The sequence below is a fragment of the Phocoena phocoena genome, chromosome 4, assembly GCF_963924675.1.
Source record: "Phocoena phocoena chromosome 4, mPhoPho1.1, whole genome shotgun sequence".
Lineage (NCBI taxonomy): Eukaryota > Metazoa > Chordata > Mammalia > Artiodactyla > Phocoenidae > Phocoena > Phocoena phocoena.
Window position 1 is genome coordinate 42350094 of NC_089222.1, and position 11429 is coordinate 42361522.

Genomic DNA, 11429 nt, shown 5'->3' on the forward strand with positions numbered 1-11429 from the left:
GCCTGAATGCGATAAAAATGGGCATCTTTCATGATTTTCTCCAATGGGTTTAGATGTATAAAGACAGGACAGAATTAGAGTTATTCTTTCCTACACTTAAAAGACAGTGAATGGTAACAGATTTGGAATATCTTGCCCACACCCAAGCAAACTGCATCAGATAATTATTCCACGTTAGGTTGTCTAGTTTCCCAAGGATGGAGTGGGGAGGTGAGACAGGGAGCCTCTGGGTACCAGGGCAGGGGTAGGGCTGTCCCAATGAGGAGCCACCACTGGAACAGCAGCCATGCAAGGGCTCAGCAGTGGTATGATTCAAGCCAGGGTATCTCTCTCTACAAGGTCCTCTGGAGGAAGGAGAGAATTACAGCAAAGGCAAACAGGGAACACTGAGAACATCTCTCCATGGCTTGTTTTTATTTTTGTTCCCAAGAGGCTATGTACCAACTTCATGTCTCAAATGAGAACCCAGAGCTGAGAGTTTTTATCATCAGTGTTCCTTGATTATGTAAATTAGCAAATTTATTATATAGAAAATTAACATATTTCAGGAATACAATTATTTCTTGATCTTAATTGTGAAGACTAAATGCCAGATTTTTTAAAAAGCATAAATTTGGCATCCATGGTTACTTTAGACTTTCTAGGTTCTAGGCATGGAATTTAAGCTTTATATTTTGCACAAGAATAGCAACATCTATTTTCTGCATAGCAAAGCAAAACTAAATGCCAGACTTTTATTTTTAACCACAGAAGCCATCACTTCTTTCTAAAATCTTTGGCTGGTCATCTTCCCTAGACATCTCTTTCTGTTTATGCCAGTTGCTTCTTTATCCAAGTAATATTAGCTTTGGCCCAATTATATTAGAATTCTATTGAATTAGAATAACACAAAGTGAATAAGATATTGGGAATATCTCATTGTGGTCAGCAGTGGAATTTTTGTTGTTTTGTTTTTAATCATGAAAACATACAACAAGAAATGCAAATTAAGTCAAGCCAGTTTCTGATTTGTTAAGATTAAAACCATAGGAGGAGTCCAGTTATTAAGGAAGGAAAGGAGGATTGGAGGGAGTAAGAGAAAACAACCCACATAACTGAGACGTATTTTTCATGAATGGTATATCTCAAAATCTGCTCTTGTTTCCTGCTGAATTTTGAAACAGTGACTTTGTATATGCATTTACTATACCTATTTTAACATCATGAAAATTTTTCCATGAGCATTTTCTTGCTATTTTAAAAATCATAAGATGTTATTTGTTTATAAAAAGATAGCAGACTCCATAAAATATTAGACAATGCTTTCTTTTAGGAATCTCCCAATTGAATTTAATAATTAAATCATGGGTCAAAATGACTGCTCAAATCGATCAGACTGTCTGGTAAGTTAGTCCCTGAAAACTACCCATAAAATACAACAAAACCTTGGCAAAACCTCATTACTCTTGGTACTCTTCAGAGGTTTTTATACCTACTAGTCTATATTTGTCTCTAAGAGACATTTGAAAAAAAGTTAAAATGTCAATTTGATGTTGAGCTCCGAGTCTATGGCAGTGCACGGTCACTCAAGACGCATGGCATGTGTTTCAGGTCCCTTGGGTGTGTGCTAGGGGTAGATTTAGCATTGTAGAGACTAATGTGTTCATGCTATCACTGATTCTGTGTTGTATACAAAATGAACAGCTAAAAATTCACCCTTGATGACAAGATTAAAGCAAAAATAAACACATTAAAGCTATTGGACTTTTTTTTTTTTTTAAAGCTGTTGGGCTTTATACATAGAGTTGTTGCTATTCTTTTTCTTTTGGTTAAACTCATTTTACATTCTAATGTCTGTGCTGGAATTTTCTAATTTTTCAATGCTTTTGTGTTGGAGTGGCTGTTAAGTTGGGATTCCACATAGAAAGCAGAAAAACAGTTCATGGCCTGAGGATAAGACAAAAGCGTAACAGAAACAAGAAATATAGGAGATATCGAGACTTCAGGTGCTCTCATTTGGAACAGGAATAAGCCTGGCTCTGATTCAAAGCAAGATAAATTTGTTTATTTTGGGGACTTCCCTGGTGGCGCAGTGGTTAAGAAGCCACCTACCAATGCAGGGGACACGGGTTCGAGCCCTGGTCCAGCAAGATCCCATATGCTGCGGAACAACTAAGCCAGTGCACCGCAACTACTGAGCCTGAGCTCTAGAGCCCGCGCTCTGCAACAAAAGAAGCCACCACAGTGAGAAGCCTGCGCACCGCAACGTTGCCCCCGCCCCCCGCAACTAGGGAAAGCCCGCGGGCAGCAACGAAGACCTAACACAGCCCAAAATAAATAAATTTATTTTTTAAAAAAAGTATACAAATGTATGCAATAAAAATTGTTTAGTGTTAACACAACCTTTACCCAGCTTTATACCACAGCAACAAAGTTTATATAGTGTAACCAGTATTAGGTGATAGCAGTTAGATTAGCTATACACACATGTAAACTCCAGCAACATGACATGACACACCTCTGAGAAAAGTGTTCAGAAGAGAATATCCATCTGCCAAGGTTTTCACAAGATGCAGGAAGGAAGAGTGTGGAATTTAGAGACAGAGGGAAGTAGATATATACACACACACATGCACACATGTAATACTATTTTTAAGTATTCTAAAGATGAAATGCTTAGATGTGAACAGCACTTGGAACTTAGAAGAAGAACAGTAAAAGTTAATCACCAGATTGCTGAATTTGGAATTGGGTGTAACAAAGCAGAAAAATGTGGCCTTGGATTATTTTTCTCCTTTTCATTAAGAATAATATTTGAGGGCTTCCCTGGTGGCGCAGTGGTTGAGAGTCCGCCTGCTGATGCAGGGGACCCGGGTTCGTGCCCCGGTGCGGGAAGATCCCACATGCCGCAGGAGCGGCTGGGCCCGTGAGCCATGGCCGCTGGCGTCCGGAGCCTGTGCTCCACAGCGGGAGGGACCACAGCAGTGGGAGCCCCGCGTACCGCAAAAAAAAAAAAAGAATAATATTTGATAGCCAGAGTAGAACGTGCTGTCTGCAAATTATGGTCTTCCACTCCTTTCTCTGGGTAGAAAATTTCTAACATAAAATGAAGGATGTGATTAGAGATTTCAGGATGAATATTTGTTATCTGGATTAGAGTAAGAATTATGGACGTTTCCAAAACCAACCACAGATCCAGAGAAATAGGAATCAAGAACCACAAACACCCTACCTTCACTTCAGTGATGGGTTATATTCTCTTTCCCTCCTTCTGTTTTAGTTTAGAAATACACTAGTGACAATCTATTTGTTTTTTTGTTACGGTAACAACAAGACAAAGGGGACTTTAATATAAGGATTTTAGTGGTGCCTCATGGAATCCAAAGGCAATAAGTATTTAAGTGGGGCCTCGGGAACAATTCACACCTAAAGACTCAAAAACTCTCAAGGAGTCTACAGGGGCTTCCTCTTCCAGCTTTCCCAGATTAACTGGTATTGCACTAGGCCATCCACCATAAACAACTATAAAACTGGATAAACTGTGCTAAGCAACTGTTTTCAGGCATTGGACAACTTGGACAACAGGCAGTGCAAGATAGCATCTTTGAGAGAAGGGATCACAAGCTGCCCCGTGATCACCTCAGCTCTCTGTGAGGCGACACTTTTCTGGTTGTGGCACAGCAAGCTGGAGTCCAAGCAGAGCTAGACTGAAGCAAAGATACAGAATGTGGCTGGAGTCTGTGGAGAGCTGTAACAGAGGGGGAGCCTCGGAAGTCTACGTGTGGGCCCCTCATGAGTCCTTAGCCAAGGGCTCACTGCACATATGCAGGACCCTGCACTGAGGCTCAACTGAACATGGCTGCTATGGGATTGAGAGTGGAATAAAAACACTAGAGACTGAGTATTGCTGGGGAATATCAAGTTCTGGCCCAAGCAGAGTAGAGAGACATCCAGTGGAGACACTTAGGTTGTATATTAAGAATAAGGACCACTCTCTAAATGAAGGCCCACTTCAGATCTAGCCTAACTGAGCCTAAAACCAAGTGCTGACAAGATCTGTAAGAGAGACAGAGTAGGGAAGTTGAGTTGCAACAAATTGAAGGGGCTTGGGAACACCTTAAGCTTTTACAGATTTGCTGAGACAAACCATAACACATTCCCTGTGACTCCCCCTGCAAAAAAAAAAAGAAAAGAAAAAGAATAATCAAGATAGTTAGCTAATAACTGAACTACTTTACTTATGAGAACAAATATCAAAACTCTTCAGAGAAAGATAAAAGAATCCAGAATATTTACAGGTTTTTAACATATACTCACATTGTCCAGTACAATATAAAATTGAGAAATTACCAGACATGTAAAGAAACAGGAAAAGTTGACCAATAGTCAAGAAAAAACAGTGGTCAATGGTAATCAACTCCAAGAGGCCTAGATATTAATCTTAGCAGATTTACAGCAGCTATAATAAATACGTTCAAGGAATTTAAGGCAACTATGGTCTTAGTGAGACAACAGATAAGGAATCTCAACAGAGAAATGGAAAATTAAAGATAAAAATTCTAGAAGAGAAAAATAAAAAAACTGGAATGAAAGTTCTCTGGATCGGCTTAAAAGAACTTGGAGATGACAAAAGAAGAAGTGAGTAAACTTGATCAATACAAATTACCTAGTCTGAAGAAAAGACAAGAATAAAGATTGAAGGAAAATTAATTGAACATGTTCTACAAAGACATGTAGGACACTATAAAGCAGTGTAAGTTATATGTTACTCAAATACCAGAAAGAGACAAGAGTGAGAAGGGGGCAGAAAAATAATGGAAGAAATAGATAACTCATAAATTTCTCAAATTTTATGAAAAACATCAACGTGTAAAACCAGGATGATCAGCAGACCACAATGAAGCAAAATACAAAGAAAGCATACCCCACATATATTATCTGACTCAAAATGTCAATAGTACAAAGGTTGAGAAGCCTTGATCTAAAGCAATCAATTAAAAAAAATAATTTCAGGGACTTCCCTGGGGGTCCAGTGGTAAAGAATCTGCCTTCTAACGCAGGGGTTGTGGATTCAATCCCTGGTCAGGGGACTATGATTCCACATTCTACAGGGCAACTAAGCCTGCATGCCGCAACTACTGAGCTCGCACACCTCAACGAGAGAGCCCACGTGCTACAAACTACAGGGCCTATGTGCCCTGGAGCCCGTGCACCACAACTAGAGAGAGATAAATCCGCACACTACAACTAGAGAGAAGCCCACCCGCCGCAACGAAGAGCCTGCGTGCCACAACAAAAGATCCCACATGCCTCAGAGAAGATCCCATGTGCAGCAACTAAGACGCAACACAGCCAAAAATATATATATATATAATAATAATAATTTCAAACACAAGAGCAATAGCTAAGAAGGCAATTGAGGAAATTAAATGGAATGCTAGTGACTACTCAACTCAAAAGAAGGCAAGGAAGGGGCCACAGAGGTGCAAAATGAAAAGTAAGTAACAGGATGGTACACTTAAACCCAATTATATAAAAATTACATTAAATATAAATGGACTAAACACTCCCTCATGAGGAAAGTCTTTTTTTTTTTTTAATGCTGCTGAGACAACTAGATACTTACATGAAAGAGAATGAGTTTAAAATGCTTTCTCACTCTGAATAAAAATTTAAATTGGAGCTGGATCATAGACCTTAATGTAAAACCTAAAACCATAAAGCTTCTAGAAGAAAATCTCCCCCACCTTGGTGTAGGTAAAGATCTCTTGGGTGGGGCACAAAAAGTATAAACCATAAAAGAAAAACTGGATAGGAATGTACAATGGTACAAACACTTTTGAGAACTGTTTGGCATTTCATAGTAAACACACACCTACCCTATTGCCCAGCAGTTCCATTCCTAGGTGTTTACAGAGAGAAACGAAAACATAAATACACACCAAAAAACTCATACAAGGATCTTTATAGCAATCTTATTCATGATAGCCCCAAACTAGAAACAACCCAAATGGATAAACAACTTGCTGTTTACTCATATAATGGAATAATACTCAGCAATAAAAAGAAATTTCTGACACACACAACAACATGGATTAATGTAAAGTACATTATGTTCAATCAGAGAAGCAAGACTCAAAATGATACATACTGCATGAATACATTTACGTGAAATCCCAAAATGGCAAGACTAAATCTACAGCGATGGAGACCTGGAAGTGGTTGCTCTGTAATGGGGGTGGGGTAGGAGTAGGGATTGATTGGACGACAGCATTAAGCACCTTCGTGGGATGATGGAAGTGTTCTCTATCTTGTTTTAGGTGATGTTTGTACAGATATATAAAACTGCCCCAAATCATTGTACTGAGCACTTAAGTTTGTGCATTTTACTGTATGTTAATTATACCTCTATAAAAAAAATCTCATTGACAATAGCATCAAAAAATACAAAATACTTAGGAATAAATCTAATGAAATATATGCAAGACTGTTACCTTTTCATAAACTTCAGAATATTGCTGAGAGAAATTAAAGAAAATCTAAATAAATGGAGAGGTAGATCATTCATAAATCAGTAGACTTGATATTGTTAAAACAGCCTTTCCCCCCAGTTTCTATATTTAATGCAATTCTAATCAAAAGCCTAGAAGACTCTTTTATAGAAATTGTAAAGCTGATTCCAAACTTTTCTTGAAAATTCAAAGGTCATGTAATAGTCAAAACAACATTGCAAAAGAATAAAGTTGGAAGACCTATATCACCAGATTTTAAGACTTAGTATAAGGCCAGAGTAGTCAAGGTAGTATGGCAGTGATGGAAAGGCAGACTTAGAGCAATGGAACAGAATTAGAGAGTTCAGGGGAAAAAAAAAATCAGTACACGTATTGCCCCTTCATTTCTTCCCTTGTTCCTCTTCTTAGAATATCCTACTTGCTTCCAGTCTGTCTTCCTGCTGGCGGCCTTTCCAGACTCTGGCCCTGGGGGCAGCAGCAACATCCTCCCCATTGTGCCCTCCACTGTTTACAACCATCCTTTAGAACCAAATGGTGATTTAATGAAATTTCCTAGGTACTGAGCAGTTACTTCCTGTGGGGTCCTCCCATCTCCTATTTCAACGAATTCTTGCAAAAGCACTACAAGCCAGATACTCTTATTACCTTCCTGCCATGTGCAAGGCAATGAGGTTGAGAGAGAAGAGTCATCCAGATAGCAATAGGTGGCACTAAGACTTGAACTCAGATCTGTGTGACTCCAAAGCTAATGCTAGTACTTCTCTCAGAGCTAGACTTTGCAAGTCCAGGTCCTGTTAATTCTGCACTCCCAGCATCTTTACCAAAGGATTCTCCAGCTTCTTTTACCTCCTTTAAGGTTGGGAATTTGTTATTTCCTGAAGCATCCTGCTCTATCTCTGGATTTCTCTGACCCTATACTAAAATCTCTCTCCCTGTCACTCCTCCCACTACCTTGGTCCTGCCTTCCAGAGTCACTCTGGTCAAGACCGTTTTCTCTGCCACAGGGCTTCCTCTTCTCCAGGTTGATGGCCCCAGCATCTTTAAATCATCATCTGACTCTGAAGAGAATGAGAATTACTAACCCTCTTCATAGATGAGGAAACGGAGATCCAGAAAAAGCAAAGTACACTCCAGGTAAAGAGCTGAGATGGAGGCAGGTAGGCCAGCATGGGCCTGGGGTGCCTGAGAAACAAAGGGCAGAGTGGAGAAGGCTGGTATGCAAGGCATGGGGCAGAGGTTGAGGGGCGCTGGGCTTCATTTGCAGTGTGAAACCATACTCCTGAAGCTACTGGTCCCCCAAATGTCAATCTTACTCCTTTACCCTCCAGGCCCACCTGGTACAGAGGTCGGCCTAGGGTTGGCATCCATAGGAATCCTTGCGGCTTCCTGTGAGGTCTGGTGGAAGGGAAGCCTGCAGAGCCTCAGGCCCACCAGCCTGGCCCTAGGCCGCCATGAAGAAGGGGGACTGGCCCTGGCGAAGGGCTTATCTCAATGTGGGCCTTTTCTGTTTCTGTAAAGTACTTCCCTTCCGAGAGCCCGAGACTCCAGCTCTGAAGCTTTCCTCAGGGATTACAGTCTTAGCCTCACTGACAATCCACCAAAAGTCCAGTGTAAACTGTGGGCTTTCGGTGATAACGATGTGTCACTGTGGTGATAGCCAGTGTAATAAATGTCCTGTCCTGATGGGGAATGTTGATGGTGGGGGAGGGAGTGTGTACATGGGGGCAGAGAGTATATGGGAAATCTCTGTACCTTCCTTTCAATTTTGCTTTGAACCTAAAACTGCTCTAAAAAATGAAATGTATGTTTTAAAAAACATCTAATATCAAAATTTCCCGGATTTATATCTCCTAGTTGAGGACAACGCTCAGACTTAGACTGTTTAGCCTTAATTCTGAATTCTTTGAGAGGGACTGCAATTGCCCTGTAGTGTCAAGTGGACCACGGGACGGTCGCCAGGGAGCTGCGATCTTAAGACGGGGAGAATTCTCATGGCTTGGGTCACACTGTACTAAGCAGGCAGATGGAGTTCGTGGATAAGACATTTCCCAAAGGTAGAAGTTTCTCAAGAAGGAGGTTGTTCAGCAGGCAGAATAATAACTGCCTGTCTACTTGCCTTCAAATTGAAGGCTGAGAAAGACAAAATTTAGTTTCTTCTTATATAATACTTTAAAAAATTTTACTGTTTGTATGTTAAGGTTCACTAAAGGAGAGAGAAGCAGCGTGCAAAATTTTTTAAAGATTCATATAAAAAGAGATTCAGGGGACTTCCCTGGTGGTCCAGAGGCTAAGACGCTGTGTTCCCAATGCAGCGGGCCTGGGTTCGATCCCTGCTCAGGGAACTAGATCCCACATGCCGCAACTAAAAGATCATGCACGTGGCAATGAAGATCCCAGGTGCCATAACTAAGACCCGGTGCAGCCAAATAAATAAATGTATAAATACTTTAAAAAAAAAAAAAAAAAAGAGATTCAGTAACAAAGGTGAGGTTGTTACTTTCCTCCTCTTCATATTCATTGAGCTAAGAGACAGGCTTGATGATCACTTGAAACACCAAATTAGTCATTTATGGCTTTTCAACAGTTTTTGTCCTGAAACCTTGAGACACTTCGTTTTTTAATAAAGTAATTATAGCAGCCTCGGGGCATGGAAGAACAGCGAGACCTGAGTGCTCTCTGGTCATTTCATTGTGAATTTACCAAAATCCAGAGGTTTTCCAGCTTCTCATTTACAAAGAGGGCAGAGTGAACGGCGTTACCATCAGACTCTGAAACTACTTTTTGCCAAGTTTGTAACACAAACCTTCTCGGATAGGCAGGCAGTAAACCGTGAAAGGCAAAGAGATGTGGCCCTGACCTCTCTTCTCCCAAATGAGAAGACGCGGCTCCACAGGTGAGACAGGTTCAGACTCCTCAGGGCTCCCTCCCACAGCCTCCTTCTCCCCGCTCTGCGCCCCGCAGGTGCAACCGCAGCCCCGCTGCCCGACAGGGATGGCGGGCACCAACCAGAGAGGAGTGTCCACCGCGTCCCCGAGGGCTGCTCGCAGGCGGGGCACCATCCCCCAGCAGGATCCAAGCCAGAGCCTCAGAGCTCCGGGGTCACAAACCAGCTGTTTTCTCTCTGCCCTGGAGGAGAGTTTGATTCATCTCCTCACATCTCCCCACTCACCATGGGCCCAACGGCTCAGATCAGGGAAACTGTTCTTACGTCCCTGGAGTTAGGTTCCCCCAGCTGTGAGGAACTCACCACTGGACCCACGACATCCAAATGTGTGTGGTTACTTAACACCAAAGGGTCTAGAAGAATGTGGGCCCAGGCTCACCGTCTCAGCCCACTGCCTTGGCCTTTAGGCTCATGGGATCACCACGGTAGCTACAGATTCCAGCAGTGTAGGCAGAACATCTTATCAAGGAAAAGGAGGCTTTCTCCTTTTTTTCTTAATGAGGGAGGAACACAGGAGGCCACAGGCAGACATCCCCCATGAAACAGGAAGGAAGGGGCCAGGGCACAACCTTTAAAAGAATGACAAGAGCCTTTGAAGATATGACATAAACTGACTAAAACTGACTAGGTCCGAGATGGCAGAAGATCTGACTCCCAGCAGACCTTGAGCCTCATGCACTCATTGTAATACACTAGCACACGCTAAGTGACACGCCATGACATCTCTGAGGCTGATCATCAAAGGCCAAAAAGTGGGCGGTGGCCCCAATCCTGGAAATCTCCTCCCCTTCCCCCAAAAGAGTTGGAATAATCCTCCCACTGTAGTCAGCCTATGAAATTACACAGCCCGCAAAAACTAACCTGGGGCGCTCTCACCTTTTGAGACATTCAGCATTCCGTCTATGGAGTGTATTTCTCCCATGGCTGCTCTCACTTTCTGAGTCGACCCCATGCCCTGGGGTTGCTCTCAAGCCTTCTGAGATGGACCACATTCTTCGGCCTGTGGAATGTGTTCTCTCTCTAAATAAACCCACCTCTTACTTATCACTTCGACTCTGAATTCTTTCTGCGATGAGACACAAAGAACCCGAGCTTCAGCAAGTCCTGACAAGAAGTGAGCAATTTTAACTAACAGTGGTTTAAATCCCAATCAGAGTTGTGTGGTTTCACTTGGGGTCCCACTGGCAGGGACTGGTTCACAAGAGTCTGCTGCGGGAGAAAGCGGGAGGGCGCGGAAGGGGCTGGCAGCTCAGCAGTGAGCCAGCCTTTGACCCTGTCCCCCGCCAGCCTTTGACCCCCACAGCTCCTGACCCTGCTTTTTACCTTTACCTAAACTTGTTCATATATTGTTAAAACATTTATGTTATAAAAGTAATTCATCCTTGTTGTTGAGAATGAAGTAATAAAAGGTACTTCAAAGGGAGCAAAGTCATTGACAGGCAACTCCTGTTAACATTTTGGTATCTCCTGCTTGTTTCTGTTCGGTTTCTACAGGGAGAAAGGGGGAAGGGGGAGAAGGGGGAAGAGTGTTATTTAAAACCTTCGCTGCAGCTGCTACAGCCTTTTAAGAGAATGATGTTAACTCACCACGAGGGGCCTTGATTCTTCATCTGGGAAATGTCTCAAAGGGGGTTCTTTAAGGGGGAAATGTAAGTAGCGCTAACCTCCACCCTCCCTCCCACGTGGTCTAAAGGGTGAGAGTAAAACATAAAAAGGGCTAAGTTGGCAGACGTTTTAGACATTATTCATTGAAAACCTAAAGGAAGGGTAAGGCTTGCAAATGCGAAGAAAGGGTCACATGTGAGGAGAGACTATCTAAGCGCAAGTTTTGTGCTTCCATCACTTACCTTAAATACAGAGCAATGGTATCCATCCTTGTTGGGCCCTCCTTTGACTTTACAAGACCCATGAGTCGGCTCTTCCCTTGGGCACAAATTCTGCCAAGGGCCTGCCCACTGAAACTGCCTCTTGGCTTTCGGGGCCCATTTCCCACG